This window comes from Opisthocomus hoazin, chromosome 1 (assembly GCF_030867145.1).
Source record: "Opisthocomus hoazin isolate bOpiHoa1 chromosome 1, bOpiHoa1.hap1, whole genome shotgun sequence".
NCBI classification, from domain to species: domain Eukaryota; kingdom Metazoa; phylum Chordata; class Aves; order Opisthocomiformes; family Opisthocomidae; genus Opisthocomus; species Opisthocomus hoazin.
In genome coordinates this window covers 55,738,889-55,761,133 of record NC_134414.1, presented here as the reverse complement: position 1 = coordinate 55,761,133, position 22,245 = coordinate 55,738,889, and the positions used below count along the sequence as shown (strand labels likewise).

The 22,245-nt window shown below is 39.7% G+C and overlaps 1 long non-coding RNA gene across 1 annotated transcript in view; it reads right to left on the bottom strand.

The window, feature by feature from the left end:
* LOC142363006 (uncharacterized) overlaps nt 1-22,245 on the bottom strand; it is a 76,944-nt gene that overhangs the window by 29,826 nt on the left and 24,873 nt on the right. The window contains exon 3 of the long non-coding RNA XR_012765433.1: nt 19,282-19,333. This is a non-coding gene — a long non-coding RNA (uncharacterized LOC142363006). The remainder of the gene's footprint in view (nt 1-19,281; nt 19,334-22,245) is intronic.

Here is a 22,245-nt window from a genome sequence, read left to right as displayed (position 1 = left end):
AAAGGTTGCTCAGAGCTCCATCCAACCTGGCCTTGAACACTTCCAGGGAGGCGGCATCCACAGCTTCTCTGGGCAACTTGTTCCAGTGTTTCACCACCCTCATGGTGAAGAATTTCTTCCTAATAGCTAATCTAAATCTGCCCTCTTTTAGTTTACAGCCATTCCCCCTTGTCCTATGACTACACATCCTTGTGAAATCATCCTTCCTGTAGGCCCTCTTCAGGTACTGGAAGGCTGCTAGAAGATCACCCTGGTGCCTTCTCTTCTCCAGGCTGAACAGACCCAAATCCCTCAGCCTGTCCTCATAGGAGAGGTGCTTCAGCCCTCTGACCATCTTCATGGCCTTCCTCTGGACCCGCTCCAACACATCCATGTCCTGCTTATGTTGGAGGCTCCAGAGCTGGACGCAGTACTCCAGTTGGGGTCTCATGAGAGTGGAGTAAAGGGACAGAATCACCTCCCTTGATCTGCTGGCCATGCTTCTCTTCATTGATCCCAGGAAAGGGTTGGCAGTATTCAGAGTAATAATGACTTGTACATAACAAGTAGTTTTCAAGATAATGTATTACCTCTGTGAAAGAGAATCTGAAAATTTTTATAATGAAATATATACTTATATATACACACAGAGAGAAGCAGAGAAGCAAGGTATGTGTGTATATATATGTATGTATGCTCAACATATGGTTTTTATTTTCTCATTAAAATAGGAAATCATATTAATCTTCAAAATTAAAATATTTCCCTTACGCCTACCATATTTAGCTGATTGCCCACAAATTCTAAAGCTGAAACACAATTAGTTGCACTGTAAATAAAGAAGTTAGATGACTTTGTCAGTAACAGACATGAAGTTTTAAGGAAAAAAGAAGTGAGGTGGCTCATAAAAAAGTCTGATACTCATGATACCTGTCTTTTTACAGCACTCATTTTTAACTTTTTTTTTTTTTTTCCAGAAATAAATAAATAAAATAAGGCTATAGTATGGTTCAGATCATGCAGGTCACATCATCATGAAATGAATGTATACTGACATGCCACCTGAAATATTCAACCAACAAAGACCCTTGTCTCTCAGCCTCAGTGTCATGTATAACTATGATTTAGTCTTTTCCTCATGTCAGAATTCAAAAGATCTGAAAAGCTCCAACAATAACAGCTGAAACAGTGAAAAGCTTCTGTATTTAGTGGTCAAGAAAGGTTACCTAAGACCAATAAATGGCCCTTTGGGTGAAGTTCTTAGGTAGTACAATTACAGTTCAACCAACGTTATTGTAGTAAGCAGGATTCGATTATCAAGTCTCATGATTTGATTGGGTTTTTTTTTTCTTTTGTCTTTCTTTCTCAGGTACTTGCAGAACAGAGTATTGCATTATGAATTAGCCTGAGAATCTTGGTATTGCTAATCGTGCAAAGAGACTTGATTCTAAATCCCAGCATAATGCATAAAAATACATAATATATTTAGTGAGGGTAACCATTTCTGGGTGTCAATTTTGTTCAAAGAATAACTCACTGTCTACTATGACCTGCTATTAAGAAAGGATTTCCTTGCTCAAAGACCTTGCTCAGAGCTAAGTAAGATGTCAGAAATAGAAAAATACAAGTGCCAGAGGACTGGATATTTACAGTGTCTCCAAATTCTGCCCTAAATTACTCTGGTAACTGAGAATGGGAAGCTATTCCTAGGATAAAACACTGTTCCCTATAGCCTTAATTTCAGAGATAGCATGAACATGCTTCATTATTTTTAATACAGGGAAAAAACATAAAATATTGTAGTAAGATACTCTATTATCACCCTTCACCTCAGCTAATCAAAATATGGCATCTATTTACTGTGTAGCATGATAGTCAAGAAGGGAATTTTTGTGAGCGAGCTGGACAATATCTGTTGGCACTCACATTAAGAATGGCGTGAATTCAGTAAAATAAGCAAAACGAAGACTTAAGTTAACAGCAGGCCTCCTGAGGCTGAGAAGGGCCACCTTCACTTCATTATGAAAGCACTTCTTATGAGGATGCAGGGTAAGAAGATTTAAGAGCTACCTTAGTAATATATTTGTTTGTCAGTGATTAGGAGTCTGCAGTTCTCTGCTTAAAAGCAACAGCGTTTCATAGTAATATAGAACAGAAAAATTATAAATAGAGTTTACATAAAGAAGTTCTAATTGCCTGCGCAAACCCAAAACAAGACCATAAGGCTTGCATCATTTTATTTCAATGAGAGTTTTTATATACACTCAGTTGGAGGCAGAGCGGGTTGTTTTGGTTTGGTTTGGTTTTAACTTTGTACATGTTCACAAGAGGAAATAGTTTGGGAAACTGCATTGAGTACAAAACACAAAACTTTCCATATTTATGTTCTATCCTGTCCTGTTTTTCTAATTAAATATATTTTTCTCAGAGAGACTAGGACTCCAGCTAACATTACAAGCACTGCTCTTTAATAACCAGATGATTGTTCATAATGTGTGTATTAATTCATTTCTCCACAGTTGGCAACTTATAGTTTATTCCTACTACTAGTATCTGTGCTTGTCACTGCAGTGATACTTGGGTCACTTTATAATGACCATTTCTATAATTTTATCTCTCTACAGACTAGTCTAAACATATCTAATATTGTTTAAGCAAACAGCACATTAATTCTGCATCTTACAGACAGCGAAGCTGGGAAGTTGGCTAGGTGTTATTATGAATAACAACAGAATTATGTTATGAGAAATATTGAACTTTGCACATAATATGATGTTTTGATTTGGTGCCAAAACAGAAAAAGTTAAGAAAAAAAAGTGAATCAATAATATTGGTTCTATAAAGAGAAATAATTTCATGATACCATGTAATAAATCAATATTTTCTAAACATAAATTTGTTATATTATTATTTAATCATGAATATATTTTGGGTGGATACGTTTTAAAACTATATTTATCAAAACAGGTTTCCTGTAATGGTCTACAAATAATGGAATTTCTCAGTGGTAGTAAAGTAGTAACTTTAACCTGGAAGGAATTCAGCATCCTAAATTTCCATTTAAAACAACTGTCCCTGAAAAAGTATTCTCTTACTCTGGCATTCTAAGCAAAATATAAAAAGGAAATTTTAAAATTAGCCATACACTACAAAGACAGCTCTTAAGCCTTAAATGATGGGCAGTCTTTCCCCATCAATTTACTAACCAAGCTTTCGGGTAGTATACATCAAAGCAGTTCTGGGTATTACAAGATCTTTAATGTAGCTTATCACTGGCAAGATTTCCTTTAAGTTAAATTCTCATTATCTATTCATGATACAAGATGAGAGCTCCTGTATCTAGTTCTCTTGGTGCTCTAATGATCTACAGGGTTACAAATCTTGTCCTCTCTAGCACTGTTCAGCTGCAGTGCTATTGTGTCTCAGAGTACTGGGTTTCCTGCTGTCAACAGTAGTTTCTCTCTTCACCCCTCTCTCCCTCTTATCAGTTCTGGACTGTTCTCTCTCTTCTTTTCCTTCTCAATTTTCTGTTTCAAAATCTCTGCCCTCCCTGTAATTCTCGATTTTTAACACTTTAAATTCATTTCTGTTAGCAGTTGCTGAATTGAGTTGTCTGACAGAGACACGACAGCCACAGTTCCCTGTCCCTAGGTACAACCAGCAGAGAGAACGAGCACGTATGGCCAGCAGACAGGCAAATCCATGCGCATACCAATTGTGTACATGTATGCACAGCCAGACACATAGATCAACACAGACAGAAAACACTCAGCACTCACATGGACACAGACAGCACCAACAGCCTTATCCTATTCCCTCTCTGACTGATCAGGATGAAAGTTCATTAGTGGAAAATATATATACAATGTATACAATACTGATCCCTCCATCATCTGGGCTCAGACACTTGGCCTGCCCAGTAGCTGCCTCTGGATCTGAATGTGCCCACTTGCATGCACCTGGACATACAAGGCCCCAAGTCCCCAGCCCCAAACTTCCTTTCACACATCAACAGATAAGTACGGGCACACACACACACTCTCTCACACTACAAATCTCTCTAGTGACTTCTCTTAGACATTCAGCCTACCCAGCAGTTGGGCCCTGGACCCCCATATCTCTCAATTGCCTCATGCACAGACACACACACACGTGCAAATGGGTATCTCTTGACAGCTCGTCCAGACTTATGAACTGACTGGTAGCCAACATCTAAACCCCATGGTAGGTGGCTTGGACGTCCTGGTCCCTCCAACACCAAACTCACAGTCCCTTTGTTGTCTGCAGCATCTGCCCAAGACTTATGGACACTTCAATATTTGATTCCTAACTGTTTATCCTACTCTTCAGCTATTTTGGCTTGATGCTCTTTAGTGATCATACATCATCACATGTACCCACACCAGATATATGCACTATGGCATCTCCAGTTGCTGGCATTGTTGACACATGGGTCCTCTAACCCCTGGTCCACTGTCTGGCAGTTAAGCCCCCATACACACCCATGCACATGGAATAGAGAGTCCCTTACCCACAAAAAGTTAGAAATGGAGTTTAGTTAGAATATAGGAGAGACTGCTGATCACCTGCAGGGAATGGCCAGACAAGCGTACAGACTAGCAATCTGCTTATACACAACCAGCCCTTTTTATGCCTTTCTCCCTCCATTTCCCCATACTTGTTCTTCCCTAAATCGCTTTGATCTGTTTTTTTCCCTCTTTTTGGCTCCAACACTAAACATCCAATAACACTTCTTGCACAATCCCCGAAAGGTTTTGTGGCATCTTATAATGAGACTTGTACATTCCCAAAATCCTCTTAGGTCACCCCATAATTAATTCTGTTCCATTCCCAAACCATCTCCACTTTTTCCTGTAATAAGAACCATACGCTGTTCTCCTTTGCTTGCAAGGTTTCCTCGTGTAAGTTGTCCTTTTTCTTGTTGCAGATTACTAATGCACTAATCGTTCCTTCTGGATGGACCTAAGGAGCAGCCAATTCCATGTGCTCCCTGTTCACTGAATCCCTTACTTCATTCCTGCATCAGTCATTATTCTTCTCATCTTTGTCAGGGTCCCTGTGTTCATGGTATTAGACTTTAAATAGATAGCCTAAAATTTCTTTTTTTCTCTTTTTTCCTACTTAAATCCTCTTCTTTCTACACCTCTTACTTCCATATGCATTACCCGGTATTGCTTTCCACCTCTTAATTTCATACATTTACTGTCCACCTCTGCCACCTTTTTTTCCCTATTTTATAATCTGATGAGTATGGGGAAATGAACTACCTTATATGCCTTAGGATTTAATTAGAAATTCTACTTCAGCAAAATAGGAGAATCTATGCTGAGCACTTGACACAAGCAGTGCTTACTATCTGTTCTGTTTGAACAGCATATTAGATAGTTTCATACCTTTACCACATCCTTTTAGTTACAAAAGCCTATTACATGCCCATTTTTGTCCAGTAAGTCTTAGTTCTCTCTCATATCACTTGCCAGACACTTGAATCATCTCCAAATTCTGCTGGTGATCTGGCAATGCTTAATACACATATTGCTCTTTTGCTACTGAAAACCCCTCTCTTATCTGTTCCCTCTATCAGACAGGAGGATCATGCAGGAAGATGCAGCATAAGGAATACTCCCACACAACCAGGCAACATCAGTGAAAGATCAGGTATACAGTATGAAGCCACTGAAATTGAGAAAATGTCATGGAAATCAAGGAAGCGATAGCTATCCAATAAAGGACACACACAAAAAATCACTTATACTGACATTGCTTCCAATGAAATATTGTTCTAGCATAGCAGAATACTGTTGAATTGCTTTCTCTTAATGATTTGTGTTCATTCCATAATTAAAATATGTACATAATATTCTCTTAATAATAAAACCTATGTTTTGGCAGCCAGGTTTCCTTCTTGTTCTCATCCAGGTACAGCCTATAGTCACACGGATCACGTACAGGGCAAATTCCATCAGAGAAATTACAATATCACAAATTGCGTTTTGTTGGAAAGTCTTTGAAAAACAGTAAAGAAAAATCTAGACTCAGTCTTCTCAAAGTGCTGTATCTGCAGCACCAGTAGCGGTTAAGATGCTGAAAAAGGTGGTTTTTTTCACTAAACTGGTTACCATCAAAAAACTGACCAGACAGAAGCAGTGATACCTGCATGTTCTGGAACAAAATGAAAATAATTAGTTGCACTGATTCATTTCAGCTAAGAATTAATAAACATATTTCATTTTCTGACAACTTTAAGCAGTCAAACTCCATAGGAAGCTACTCCATGTTAGCTTAACTTTTTAGTAAATTAAAGATCACAGATGACCCTAATTTTAAAATTTAGATACCTTCTTACTTTTATTAGGAGTCAATTGTTATATAGCTGTGGAAAACTGGTGCTATCTTCAGTCATGTCTTATAGATGTCAAGGATATTTCAGTCCTTACATTTTAAGTAAGATTAAAAAAAAAAGAGATGCTGGTTTAAGCTTATGATATGGCACCTGAGAAATAAGTCTGTTCCTGTACTATGCAGATGACTCCATTTTTCTTCTGGATTCATTTCAGATTGTTATGTGTGTCTTTCACCAGTATCTCAAGTGATTGACCACCCTCCCTATTTTTTTGTTTTGTGATAAAATCAGCTGTGATTAGCCAACCTCAGACCATAATTCTCTATGTATTAAGGAGGCTGAACTACCTGACAGAAGTGATATGGTTGATTCAAACTTCTCATAAGGTTGAACTTAAAATGATAAAAGAAAGAAGTCTGAAACCAAACTTTTAGAAGTCTTCTCCTACACTATCTTCATTTAAGGGTCCCTTTGTATTAAAAGACCAAAAAGAGATATTTTTATGCCACGATTCATTTCATCTTAAAGGAAAAAACAGAAGATGGTCAAATACGCCTTTACCAGAAAATATAATTAGTGAATATTCAATGTAATCTGAATGATCCCATTTGAAATTCATCAGACTACTGATTCATTGAAATAATAGCATAAGCCACGTTTGAATATCTATGGTTTACTAGTAAGTTAATACTGTTATTCATCATAACTGTATATTCCTTATTCAATATTACCTGAAATATGGCCTTCTTTAAAGAGTTATGGACTGTGTCTTTTTTTTCCAATTTTTTCCTGAAAAGAGTGGGAATACATACTTTTCTTGATTTAAAATGAAGTTAAAAGATATTCTAAACCAAGATGGCAAACACTGAGTAACTATTGTCCTGTAACTCATGAACACATAGCAGATACACCATTTTGCCCACAGCTTTTCTGCTGTTTGGGTTGATAAGAAGTGAACAGAAAGAAGGTACCAACTCCTTCTGAAGTAAAAAGATTTTGTCCCTACTCTTTGCCAATATATCTATTTGTGGTATTAATAATGATTTCATAAAATATGTCTTCTTAGGAAACCACGATGCATAAAATCAATTCAGTGTGGCTTCTTTAGGTCCAGGTCTGGAGTCCTCAGCACAGGTGTCGTGTTAAAAGGGGTGAGGGAGTCTGATAAGCGGCAAAAGGAAAGCCCTTCCATTGAGTCACGAGGTTCAGAGCAGAACACCTTGCGTTCTAAACTCCCTCTCAGAGGAAAGTCTAGGTGCGGCTGGATCTACTCCTAGTCCCAGACTTGGTCAACGGTTTATGTCTAAAGGGTGAAGTGTGTAGCCGCCTAACAGATTCAGCTTGCCTGCCAGAGTCCTTCCAAGGACTTTCACTGAGACAGTTTCACAAAGTTGAAACAATAGGTAATTTATTCAAGCGACAGGTATCACAGATTCAGGATTGCCGTTGACAAATGCACTGTCTACAAAAGTTGAGCTCAAAGTAATGGTTTAATGCTTTAGTTAACAATGTGTTCCTGAGGATATGTCTGACAAAGTCAGAGGTGCGACTCTCACCAAAAAGGCGTTCCTTCTTGGGGCGGAGAGGTTCAGGCCCTTTGACCCATCCATCAGGTAAGATTCTCACTTGGTTCCTCCTCCCAAAGAGAGCTTTTCAAGTGCCAATTTTTATAAGTTTCAAAAACTTTTTGTGAGGTGGGACTAAGTCAATTATTGTGTATCGATTGGCTCTTGGCATGGAATGTCGTGTCTTCAGAAGTGAGATTCACCAGTTTGACATGCCTATGGTGTGAGCATCTTGGGATGCGCTTCTGGGGGCCATGTGTTCTTTATCGGAAGCAATGTCTGGCTGTGCCGCCTCCGCGGCGCCCCACAGATCACTTGGTTTACAGTGATGGGCTATCCCCCCTTAATTCTGTCTGATAAGATAAGCACAAGTCAATTGCTCCCTTAGTTAAATCTTCATCTCTTGGCACTTCAGTCCTTGCATGTCTTTCCTCTTGCATTGAGAAGTCCAACAAGGCCATTGATTACAACAGGAAAGACACGGACCTCTTGGAGTGGGTCCAGAGGAGGGCCACAAAGATGATCAGAGGGCTGGAGTACCTCTCCTATGAGGACAGCCTAAGAGAGTTGGGGTTGTTCTGCCTGGAGAAGAGAAGGCTCTGGGCAGGCCTTCTAGCAGCCTTCCAGTACCTGAAGGGGGCCTACAGGAAGAATGGAGAGTGACTTTTCACAAGGGTATGTAGTGATAGGACAAGGGGTAGTGGCCTTAAACTGAAAGAGGATAGATTTAGACGAGATATTAGGAAGAAATTCTTTACTATGAGGGTGGTGAGGCACTGGAACAGGTTACCCAGAGTATTTGTGGATGCCCCCTCCCTGGAGATGTTCAAGGCCAGGGTGGCTGGGGCTTTGAGCAACCTTGTCTACTGGAAGGTAGAAGGAAGCCTGCCGTGGCTGGGGCATTGGGACTAGACGATCTTTAAGGTCCCTTCCAGCCCAAATCATTCTATTATTCTGTGTTTTTATGACTCTTTGACTTAATGAGAGAAAGCGCTTGTAATATCTGTGAATTTCCATAAAAAAAAATACATAAAGTACCAGTATGTAGGAGTGAAAGACAAAGCAGGGGGAAAGAATTACAGAAATTTTAATTTTCACTAGAATAAAAGTGTGTGAACCTAGAATACACAACATTAAAATTGCATTTGAATTGTTTCAAGCTCATTAAACATGATTATGCATAATGAAGGAAAGTAAAATACATAAAAGTCAATCTTTCGAAGACAAATAACAGCATAGATCACTGTATGAAAATTTACAGAAATAAAGATTCAAGTTTAGAGAGTAGAGCAAAGAGTTTGTTTAAGAATTCTCAAATAAGGGAGGGTGGGAAATTGAAGTGGCAGCTTGGAAATAACTTAACTCTCAAGATTGTCCTTCCAGAACGCCAAAGGCCAGGAGTTCCAAGATTAAATATAACACTTGGAATCTATTTTTCAATAATACAGTCTTGTGAACTGTATCGAAAGTCTGAAGTATTATTTATATTTCCTGTTCCCTTCTATTCTCCAGAAATAATTTTTTCTTAAATGTGTGCAGTGTCTCTTGAAATAGAACGTATATGTTTATTTCCATCCTTCAAAATAATACTGGCAGGACTTCAGGCACATGGGGTTTTTTGCCTAAAAAGCAGTGATTCTCAGCATAAGTAGATTCCATTTTTTGGTTCCTTTTTACAGTTGTTTGTATATTCCCATATGTATTACAAGCAAGAATTTATACTCAGGCTTAATAGAATGACAGTCTGTTATGATCTGTGTGAACATATAGCTCAGTACGACATTCAGAATACCCCAAGGGGGAAAAAAATTGAATAAAAAGCAGTGATTTTATTATTCAAAAGACAAAAAGCTTCAGAAAGAAAATGTCATTTATACTTCATTACCTCACCTTCAAAATAAAATAAAATAAAACAAAATAAAATTGTTGGTTAGATTTTCTGATCGATACCTTTCTGTAGAGCAACTTGTAATTTAAATAATAAGACACACAATATCTCCTTTAAAGATCTAGCCACACTTAAAGGTTTAACTGAAGATATTTCAACTATTTATCTAACACTGGTAAAATTTTATACCTCAGTTATGTCTTTCAGAAATATTTCAGAGCTATGTAAATATATAGATATGTACATGAGTATATCAGAATCATAGAATCATAGAATGGTAAGGATTGGAAGGGACCTTAAAGATCATCTAGTTCCAGCACCCCTGCTGTGAGCAGGGACATCTTCCACTAGAAAAGGTTGCTCAGAGCTCCATCCAACCTGGCCTTGAACACTTCCAGGGAGGCGGCATCCACAGCTTCTCTGGGCAACTTGTTCCAGTGTTTCACCACCCTCATGGTGAAGAATTTCTTCCTAATAGCTAATCTAAATCTGCCCTCTTTTAGTTTACAGCCATTCCCCCTTGTCCTATGACTACACATCCTTGTGAAAAGTCCCTCTCCATCCTTCCTGTAGGCCCCCTTCAGGTACTGGAAGGCTGCTAGAAGATCACCCTGGTGCCTTCTCTTCTCCAGGCTGAACAGCCCCAACTCCCTCAGCCTGTCCTCATAGGAGAGGTACTCCAGCCCCCTGACCATCTTCATGGCCTTCCTCTGGACCTGCTCCAACACATCCATGTCCTGCTTATGTTGGAGGCTCCAGAGCTGGATGCAGTACTCCAGTTGGGGTCTCACGAGAGTGGAGTAAAGGGACAGAATCACCTCCCTTGATCTGCTGGCCACGCTTCTCTTGATGCAGCCCAGGATATGGTTAGCCCTCTGGGCTGCAAGTGTACAATATCATGTATTATATCTACATCATCCATATTCTGTAATTACATATGTATCATTCATATTATAAAATATGTATTTTTCCTTAATGTATGAATTTTTTCCTAAAGTAAACTATTGGTTTACTTATTACTTAGAAAAACTGTGGCTATAAGAACTCTTAAACTCTCTTAAAGTGTTTTGTATGTTTCCAAATTGAAATGAGTTTAATTTTATTCTTACTCTAACATTCATGAGTTTCTTTGAAAAGTGAAGTGATTATTAACACAGAAGTCTTGAATCAGTTAATGCTGGTGCTAGTAGAAAACTGCAGCAGGGGTTTTGTCTGTTTTTTTCCCCAAGAGCATAAACAGAGTAGTAACATTAGCAGATAATTAAAAAAAATGACATATGAAATTAAACTTATTGCAAAATTGGCAGATAAAAATGAAATCACCTGCCATATGCACATACATAAGTAAAACTTTTTTCCAGCTTATTTTCTTCAAGGAAAGAATGCTGTTGGCTCTTTTCTCCTGCTGCATTTCCCTAAATTGGTGTTGTACCTGGAAAAATGAAGCACGTCTACATTCTGAGTGACTGCCAGTGAGAGACTGACTAGAAACCTTTCAGATCAGTTGACATCTTTCATTGGGTACAGCTGTCAAATATGAAAGAGAAATATACTTGAAGCATAACTGTCTTCTCTGCGTACTGACCTGTTTGCTGAAAACTAGTAAAACGTACCAACAAATTATATCAGATATATAGTGATGTATCTGAAACTCATCTTGTATATAGTATACACTTTCTGATATTCTCACTTTCCCAGAGTGAAGAAGTTACTACAAAAATGATATACATTAGTAGCCTTCAGTAAGGAACTATGATGCAAAAGACTGTAAATAAAAGTTATTTTCTTGAAAATTTATATAAGTTTTGGAAACTCAGGAGGAAAGCAAAAAAGGTAAACTTTGGTAGTCCTTCATTCCATTTGTCCTTTTCACTCTTCATCTTTTATGATCACTTAATTTGTATCCTATTATTTGACAGTGACAGTCCACGTCTCAGATTCAACAAATATTCCACAGATAGAAGTGCATGTCTGCCATTAACAGTTTTGCAGCAATGAAAATTATGATCCTTACCCCTGTAACAAAGTTTGCAAAAGTACATAAGAACTATAGTGAATTAATTCCTAATCTGAAGAAAATCTTACTCTGTAAGAAAAGACCATTCCCAGTTTTTGGTGCTTTAGGCTGTAGGTTATTAGTTCAGTGCAAACACCTTTCCTCTGAACATCCATAATTCATAGAATCATAAAATCATACAATAACTTGGGTTGGAAGGGACCTTTAAATCTCATCTAGTCCAACTCCCTTGCAATGAGCAGGGGCATCTTCAACTAGACCAGGTTGCTCAGAGCTCCATCCAACCTGACCTTGAAGGTTTCAAGGGTGGGGCACTTACCACCTCTCAGAGCAACCCTTTCCAGTGTTTCACCAACCCCATTGTACAAAATTTCTTCCTTATATCTAGTCTAAATCTGTCATCTTTTAGCTTGAAATTGTTACCCCTTGTCTTAATGCAACAGGCCCCACTAAAAATTTTGTCTCCATCTTTCTTATAAGTCCCATTTAAATATTGAATGGCTGCGATAAGGTCTTCCTGGAGGACGAGACCTTCTCCTCCTCTCCTCTCCTCTCCTCTCCTCTCCTCTCCTCTCCTCTCCTCTCCTCTCCTCTCCTCTCCTCTCCTCTCCTCTCCTCTCCTCTCCTCTCCTCTCCTCTCCTCTCCTCTCCTCTCCTCCCCTCTCCTCCCCTCTCCTCCCTTCCCTCCCCTCTCCTCCCCTCTCCTCCCCTCTCCTCCCTTCCCTTCCCTTCCCTTCCCTTCCCTTCCCTTCCCTTCCCTTCCCTTCCCTTCCCTTCCCTTCCCTTCCCTTCCCTTCCCTTCCCTTCCCTTCCCTTCCCTTCCCTTCCCTTCCCTTCCCTTCCCTTCCCTTCCCTTCCCTTCCCTTCCCTTCCCTTCCCTTCCCTTCCCTTCCCTTCCCTTCCCTTCCCTTCCCTTCCCTTCCCTTCCCTTCCCTTCGCTTCCCTCTTCTTTTTCCTCAGGCTGAACACCCCCAACTCTCTCAGCCTTTCTTCACAAAAGAAGGGTTTCATCCCTTTGATCATCTTCGTGGTCCTCCTCTGGATCCACTTCAGAGGTCTGTGTTCTTCTTGTGCTGAGGGCTCCAGACCTGAACACAGTACTCAAGATGGGGTCTCACCAGAACAGAGCAGAAGACCAGAATCACCTCCCTCGACCTGCTGCCCATGCTTCTTTCAATGCAACCCAGAATACGGTTGGCCTTCTGGGTTGCGAGTGGTCATGTTCAGCTATTTGTCTACCAGTTCTTTCATGTCGCTCTTGGCAGGGCTGTTGTCAATCCCTTCATCTCCCAGTCTGTACTGTTACCAGGGGTTGCCCTCATCAAGGTGCAGCACCTTGCACTTGGCTTATTGTACCTCCTGTGGTTCACACGGGCCCACTTCTTGAGTTTGTCCAATTGTAAATGCCTGTTCTTTTTTATTTTCAGTGAATTATGCATTTACACCTCACATGAACTTTTAGGAAGTAGAACTTTCCAAATTTTGCAAACTAACTGCTGTTCATTTATTATGCTCCTTTTTTACTCATGGGTGGTTTTATTCAGAGCAAAGAATGAACTTTAAGAATCTGCCTTGATGAAAACTAACAAATATTAACATCCAGCTGTTTGGAATCAACTCAGTGAGGGAAGAATTGTTTTATGAAAATGCTTTTGTCCTACATATCTACTGAAGCCTATATTATGATAGATAATTAAAAATATGTAAGGCAAATGGGAGAGATCAAGGTGAGAAGTGCAGGAAAAGAAATTAAGTGGAATGTAAATATGTTTAATATATATGTGTTTTAATGTGTTCTGGTTCACACTGTAGCTGTCCTTCTAAAGACCTGAGAGAAAAAATCTGGTTTGCTTTGGATAAATTTGTTACTTCAATAAAAAAATAGGTGCAATGTAGTTAATTGACACTGTGGTAGCTTTGCAGTGCTAAAGGTCTTTAGATATTTGTCCTGGTTTTGGCTGGGTTAGGGTAATTTTCACAAGAAGGCAGGTGGAGACACAGCTGGGATGCCTGACCCAAAGTGGCCAAACAAACCTGGTGTTAGATACAATGTGATGTCATGCTTAGTTTTGGATGGGGCAACTGGCCAGGGGGAGGTTAACCACTGTTCCAGAGCCCGCTGGGCATGGGGCGGTGAAAGGCAGTTGCTCTGTGTATTCCCTTGTTTTTGTACCTTCTTCTTATTAGTATTATTGTTATTACTGTTTGCTTCCTTTGATGTTCTGTTAAACTGTCCTTATCCTGACCCGCAAATTTTTCCTTTTTCTTCTGATGCTTCTCCCCACTGCACCGGGGAGGGAGCGGCGATAGAGCAGGCGCGTGGTTCTTTGTTGTTGACCGGGGCTAAACCTCTACAATATTGTAAAGGGAACTTCAGTCAAGTTGACTACCTTGTGAAAACTTGTCAGAAACCTAAGTTATGGAAGATAGCTTCAAATTAGGTTACCTTCCTAGAACTTGCTTTGTCATTTCAGGCTGCTAAAGCATGTTTTGTTCTGAAACGCTGACCTATATTTCTTGTGATATGGTAGATACTTGCATTAGAAAATGAAAAAAAAGAAAAAAAAATGTCTTGCCACTAGGAACAAGACAGAAAGAGAGGAGGTAGAAAAGAGAAAGAGGAAGGAGGGAAAACAAAAGAATGAATCGGTTATTTAGATATAAAACTGAAGAAAGAGGAGCAACATTTCCTAGGGAATTAATAGTAACAAGGGTGCATCTACCTACCAGTCCCATAAAAATACACTGAGATTTCATTCCAAAACAGAATTCCCTGATTTCTTTTGTGATGTTAAGGTGATATCTACACTAGCATATAGTGGAGAACCAATAGGGGTAGATCTGTAGAGCAGAACAGCTAGTACTGAGTCCCTGATGTCCACATTATAAATATTTCACTGAATATAGAATCATAGAATGGTAAGGGTTGGAAGGGATGTTATCAGTCACCTAGTTCCACCCCCCTGCCATGGGCAGGGACACCTTCTAGTAGACCAGGTTGTTCAAAGCCCCATTCAACCTGGCCTTGAACACCCTCCAGGGAGGGGGCATCCACAACTCCTTTGGGCAAAAGCCCCAATTCTCTCAGTCTTTCCTCATAGCAGAGGTGTTCCATACCTTGGATTATTTTTGTGGCCCTCCTCTGGACCCACTCCAACAGGTCCATGTCTTTCCTGTGCTGAGGGCTCCAGAGCTGGAAGCAGTACTCCAGGTCAGGTCTTACCACAGCAGAGTCAAGGGGCAGAATCCCCTCCCTCTACCTGCTGGCCGCACTTCTCTTGATGCAGCCTAGGATACGGTTGCCCTTCTGGGCTGCAAACACGCATTGGTGGCTCATGTCAAGGTTTTCATCCACCAGTACCCCCAAGTCCTTCTCAGCAGGCTGCTCTCAATCCCTGCGTCCCCCACCCTGTATCAATATCAGGGGTTGCCCTGACCTGGGTGCAACACTTTGCACTTGGCCTTCTTGAATCTCCTGAGGTTCACACAGGCCCTTTTCTCCAGCTTGTCCACGTCCCTCTGGATGGCATCGCGTCCTTCTGGTGTGTCAACCACACCACTCAGCTTGGGGTCATCTGCAAACTTGATGAGGGTGTATTCCGTCTCCCATACCTGGTCTTCCCTTAGAGTGGGAGGGGCTTGGTCCCTCTGATCCCCATCTTGCAGTCAATCAACTGTGGAGGGTCGAGGAGAGAAGTTTCCATTTTGATTTATGTTTTAAATTTAAGAACTCAGTGTGTGTCCTAGATTACACAATCTTTTACAAGGTAATGAAACTTCAGGTGCCACCCTCACTTAGCCTTTTAGAGGTACTGCTTTGGAAATACTGAGCACAGAGTTGTATGACCCATTTCCTAGTGCATGAGTGTAAGTAATGCACAGCTCAGGACAAGCGTAGGCTTTTAGTTTTCCTTATTTAACAGCTGGGTTTCTATCTTGTAGTCAAATCAGCTGACACTATTTAAATTTTTAGTGATTTTAATCTTTCTGGGTTTTTCACCATAATATAAGACAGCGGCACATCAGAGACACAAAAAAGTGTCTTTATTTTGTATATATATTTAAGAATTGAGGTAAATGAAGACAGTCAGGAAAACCGAGGTGTTGTATTAACCCCAATGCAAGTTAACTGGTCTTGAGAAACACACATTTTGTGCAAAACCAAGACATTTATTGTGGGTTTAATAAAAGTCTTAGTAGTGTAGTTGAACAGTTATTATTAGTCCAATCGTAATGGCGTTAGTGTTTAGAGTCTAAATCATCTAGTTACTTCAAAGAAAGACAACAAAACTTCACTTTTAATAAGGTTTTAAATTATCACACAAACACATACACACATACTCTTTCTTCTTAACATCCTCACCTTTTCTGCAATGCTAGACTTATCCTTCCATGCCGCTCTGGGTCTTTGGGTCAAAAGTATCGATCTTCACTTAGAAGGAGGTGGGGAGTATGGGTTTTAGAAGGCCATCAGAACCCCAGCTCCTCCACAGGGTGAAGTATGATTTTGGTAGGGGTATTTCTCCTCATTTTAGGGTCTAATTGTATGCATTTTTTAAAATATTCTAAATTTTATGCTTTCTTTACTGGTCTTAATTTCCGAATAACATTCAAATTTATAACCCCTAAAGCCAGTTTTGTCCTGCTCCTAGTGCTATATTCCTTTAATGACTAATCAATTGTTGGTGCAATGTTGACAGCCCTGGAGCCTCTGTCATCATCCCATCCACACACTTTCAAGGCCTCTGTTACTATGCCTTCATTTCTCTACACTGTATTTTATTGTAGGGTCACAGTATATTCTATACAGACCCATTTGGTTTAATCATGAGTTACAGACATTAAAATTATTACAATAACAGGTCTTATGTCATAGTCTTGTACAAACTTAAGCCAAATCTAAAACAAATTTAGTAATAATCACTTAATTCTTTGACAACTGCTGTTACAGCTAAGAGAGGTAAATTTTCAGACAGGCCGAGACAAGTACAAACACAGCAATCCTGCAAAGTCACTGTCCTGAGGCCTTGGAGATTTTGGATAAAGCCTTTGGCTTTTCAAGAGCAATGGCAATGCATATCTGCTCAGCTACAGGGCTACACATAGAAAGGAATTATGTCTAGTCAGTTAATGTCTAAAATTTATATTTCACACTTAGAGCACTTAGAATATGGTAGAATGTGATAGGTTCCGATCAATATTTCAAGAATTGTTTGTGTGTTTTAACCAATACATATTTAGTGTTAAATATATTCTTTTTCTTTGTGAAAGACAGTACATCAGAGGATGTCTTGAAGTCTGAAATGCACAGAGATATTTCTAAGTATCTGCTGAAGAAACAGATGCTGTTCTTCCATTGTTCTTAAACATTTCCTATTTAGTTAACACCAAGTAACTTCTCACACTGTGCACATGAGTTGTTTGGGATCTACGTGTGTAGAAAGAGCAGGTGCATGGCCCAGGGGTCCACATTCCTAAATGTTAGTCATTGCAACACTTAGCATTATGTCATCTACATCCTCTTTGGCTCTTTTCCCAAATTTCTCACAGTTCATGGAAAGCAAAGGCAGGTAAAAGATTGTCTTAATATTTTCACTCAGAGGTTTAGAGAGAGAAAGAATTCTCTAGCTCAGTTTTATCACCGCTGAGCTGGCCTTAATCTTTCCATCTCTAAGAGACCTGCTGGCGGTTGTAGAACTATCTTCTCTTTTATTTAATTTGTGTTCTTTATCAGTAGGTTTACTACAGTGAATAAAATTATAATTGTGTTTATCCATTAAGCAGGACAGTCTATCTAAGTGTCTAGTGGGTGGCATCATTTAGGATGACATCAATAAGAATCTGTGAGAGAATGACATAATTAAATTCAGATTCTTATTTCAAACAATCTCTCTCCCAGGATGTTTCCTGGCAAAAAAATGCCATGGCTTATCCCTGCTCTAATTTGACAGAAGCAAAGTAGTTTTATTAAGAAACAGTATATTATATATAATTAAAACATGGAAAAAATACTTATCAATCAGAAAAAAAAATTCTTGTTGATTTATATATTGCTGGAGTTGACCAGCCAATTCATCCAGTGTTTGTTCCTCTCCATCTTTCCAGGTCATTACTGCCAAGGAATTGACATTAAACAATGATACATTCCATATAAAATTCTGCCACATGGGTTGCGTGCACTCGAGTTCATCTAGATCTTTGGATAACTGCTCATTGTTCCAGTCATCATAAATGACCTCCAGCATGGCTAACTCCCTCAGGTACTAGATACCCCTCTCCATGGTGGTCCTCTTGCCTAGGTATCTTCTTTGAAGTATAGTGTCTTCTTTGAAGGAATAGCTTTCCTTCACGTCTGACAGGAGTCGTCTCCAGAGGCAGAGGACTTGTGCCCTTTTTCCAATTGTTTTGTCAATGCCCCTTCCCTAGCAGTGTATCCCACCTGCTTGACTTCCTTACCCTCTAATTCCAGGCTACTGGCCCCATTATCCCAGCACCGGAGCAGCCATGTGACAATGTGCTTACCTGGACTACAGCTGAAATCCTTTCGCATATCTCACAGCTCACTCAAGGACAGAGATCACGTTATTACTGTCTCTTTTATGAGTTCTTCCTTTTTATCCAAAGAAAAGGAGGAGCCCTTCTGCTGAGTTCTTCCTTGGGCAAAAGCTCCCTGTGAGGAAGAGGAGAAGCCCTTCTGCTGAATTCTCTTTTGGAGTCAGCAGGGAATGCTTCTTCTTCCTCCTCCTATTCTCGTGATGGTCCCACTTCAAAGTAGTGTTCCTCCTCACTGGTGGGGCAGAATGCTTCTTCCTTTTGCTCACTCTTAGGAGAATCCTCTTCATCCCTGACCAAATAAGGTGACTTTCTTTTCCAAGATTTCCTCTTGTGTATAGGGGCAACTGATACTGGCAAGGGTTTGTTCTTGGGTTCATTTGCAGTGCCTGTCATGGGAGTTGGAGCAACCACAGCACCTGCCACCACGGTTGGAGTACACACAGCGCCAGTCGCGGGGTTTAGGGTAACTGCAGTGCCTGTCATGGGTGTCAGAGTAGCTGCAAAGCCTGTTGGTGTGTTTTCCCTCTCTTCTCGCTGAGAGTGCTTCATAATATAGAGCAGTGTTTGGTAGACACTGGCCAGGGCCCAACACAGTGTGGTAAGCTGTGCCTCTTTGGAATAGCCACAGCATTTTTCTTTCAAACATTCTGTCACTTCATTAGGATTCTGTAGTTGTTTGGAAGTTAAGTTCCAGAAGTAAGAACTTCTCTAGATAGCTGCCCATGTTCTCCTGCATGCCATGCCACCCATGACTGTCCTGCCTCAAGGCAGACCTCTGGGTGGTATGCTTAAATAGTTGTCTAATCTTAAACAAGTACAAGACCAGAAACACATTCAGAAGACACAGCAATAAGAACCTGCTGGTTTGAACATCTCAATGATATTAAAAATTCTAAAGAGTTATTGTAATTACCTTTGAGGAGAAGGGGGAAGATGAAAGAAGGCGTCTCCTTCACAGATCGGCTCTCCGAGGAAAAAAAGCAAAAACTGTAATTATTAATAGTTTCCGATAGATGGCTCCTGAAGTGGAGCACAAATACCAAATTAGTCTCATGGCCAGTGTTACATAATACAGAAACATGGTAATTTTGATCCAGATCCAGATCCTAGTAATGCTAAGCAGCACGACAGGGAATGTACACAGCAAGTAAAGTGTTATGTAACACAACTCTGAGAATAAGTACAAAAACTTTGAGAGCGAATGCATCAACATTGTCACCACCAACTATTAAACTAATATAATGAATGCTTGTAACAAATTTCTTTTAACACACTCTGGTCAGATCTGTCTTTATCTCAACCCTTCGTCCCTGCTCGGGTGCCAAAAGGACCATTGAGGCTTAACCCAGCAGGCAGCTAAAACAACCACACACCTGTTTGCTCACTCCACACTGTCACTGCAATGGTGGTGAGAAATGGGAAAAAAAAAAAAAAAAAGAAAAAAACGTGGGTTGAGATAAAGACAGTTTAATAGTACAGAAAAGGAAAATAATAATAATAATGATTATAATAATAGTAAAAGAATACAGGAAGAAAATGATGCACAGCACAATTACTCACCAACCACTTACCTATGCTCAGTTAGTTTCTGAGTTGTGACACCCTCCAGCCAACTCCCCTCAGTTTAAATACTGAGCATGATGTCACATTGTATGGAATATCCCTTTTGCCAGTTTGCGTGAGCTGTCTTAGCTCCGTCCCTTCCCAACTTCCTGTGCACCCCTTGCCTTCCCGCTGGCAGGTCAGCATGAGAAGCTGAAAAGTCCTGGACTGCTTAGCAATAACTAAAATCATCGTGTGTTATCAACATAATTGTCACCCCCTATTAAAAACACAAGGAAGAAAATTAACTCCCTCCCAGCCCAAACCAGAACATACATCTAAAATGCCTGGAGAAAGTCCAAACTCAAATATATATACAATTCTACATATTAATTTCATAAATATTGACATATATGGACTGATCCAAAGCCAACTGAAATACGGAATTGCTTTCCTTTGACTTCAGTAAGACTCAAAGTATGGTTCTTGTTTATTAACTTCATTGTCTTTGGGTCCAAATGCGTGAAATTATACATTGCTTAAGTGTTTGCATACTGAAGTCCAAGGGTTTGTAACAGATACTCTACAGTCCATAGTGCAAAAGTTAGAGATTTGTAGTGCAAATTCAAGTCAGAAATTATATGTCCTATGGAAATACTTTATTTCTGTCTGAATGCCTTCAATTTTATGTGATCCTCATACTATATACTTTGATATACCTTGACCAATTTTTGCAAAATTAATTTGAAGTAAATTGCAAAGAACTTCTCAAAAATACTGTAAATGGATGGGGAGCTTGAACTTGTATTCACAGATTATGTTAGAAGACAATCTGTGGTTCTCTGTCCACCTTAATGCGCATTTTTTAAACTTGACTTGGCTAAAGTTAGTTATTATGATGTGGCAGGTACACTCTGCTCCCTTCCCCCCCGTGGGTTTAACAGTGCAGTAAGCTGACTCAGTGGCTAGTTTGATGGGAAGCATGTGTGCTGCAGGTGACATATACGGAGAGAGCCTAGTCATGTACCCCAAATACCTGAGCCTGCCAAAGACCACCTCAGCCAATGAGCCCACCTTGGAGACCACCTCAACCAATAGCAGTTGTGTATGACCACGAGCCACAATCCAACTTGGGAATAAACAGAGCCTGTCAGAAGATTGCCCCTCCCGAGCCAGTCTTCCTCCAGCTGCTGGTCTGCAGTTGGAGACTATCCCTTTGTATCAGGATGGCGTTTAAAGAAACTTCCCAGGATTGAGCATCCTCACCTTATAAATGAGTGGTTTCCCATTTTGGGTCATCATTCTAAGCTTAGATTTAGTTATACACCATGTGGTGTTAGTTCCCAGCTGCCATCCTGAACCTGTAAAAAAGCTGTGTTTGCAGAAGTGTGTGTAATATAAGATCCCTGTTGAATCTGACTGTTCTATTTTTGACATCATCAAAACTGATTTTTGGAAAGTATTTTTGTCGGTCTTATCCTTCGGTTCTATGGGAGAAGGGGAGGAAAGTATCAATATCATCTCTGAAAAAAGCCAGTTCATTTGAAGATTCTTGTCTTCTATCCAAACATGTATTTAGATCAGTATGTCTTCTATAAAAATAGCTTTATATTTATGATAATTGAAATATTCCCAGACAATTCTGTGTGATGTATGCTTATAGAAAAAATGTTTGTGGTAGCAAAGAGATAAGAACCATCTGGATTTAGTTTATAATTGTGGGATAGCAAGTCATATTAATAATGAGAACATTTTCAGATTTAGTTTATCCTTCCACTAGACATGCTTACTGCATAATCATTGCAATGTTTCAATTTTATATAAATCAAAGAAGAATGACAAAAAAATAATAGCTTTTATCCAGTGTTTTAAACTTAAAAAAAATATTTTTAGAAATATAATTTGCACTTTAAAATCAGGCCTCTATTTAATATTTACTGTTTTTTTGTGAGAAAAATAATGAAACGTCATCTTACTCAATATATAAAAGTATCAAAGGGGAAGTGAAATGCTTAAGGTAACAACATGCAAAGGTGAGAATCAAGATTTCTAAGTCTCATTTCAATGCTTTGCTATTAAACCATGCTGCCATGTACAGAGAAAACAGAGAAAAAGTGGAGAATCAACCATCAAAACTTTTAATGAACAAATTATTTTCTAAAAAATCCCTATATCTATGTTGCAGTTTGGCTGTGGCTGGCAACAAAGGGCCATGTAGTGGCTCTATTGTCCCTCTCCCCGCTGGGGTGGGGAGGAGACCCTTGTCCTGTCGCTGGGCACCACTGAAAAGAGCTTGGCCCCATCCTCCTGACACCCACCCTTCACATATTTATAA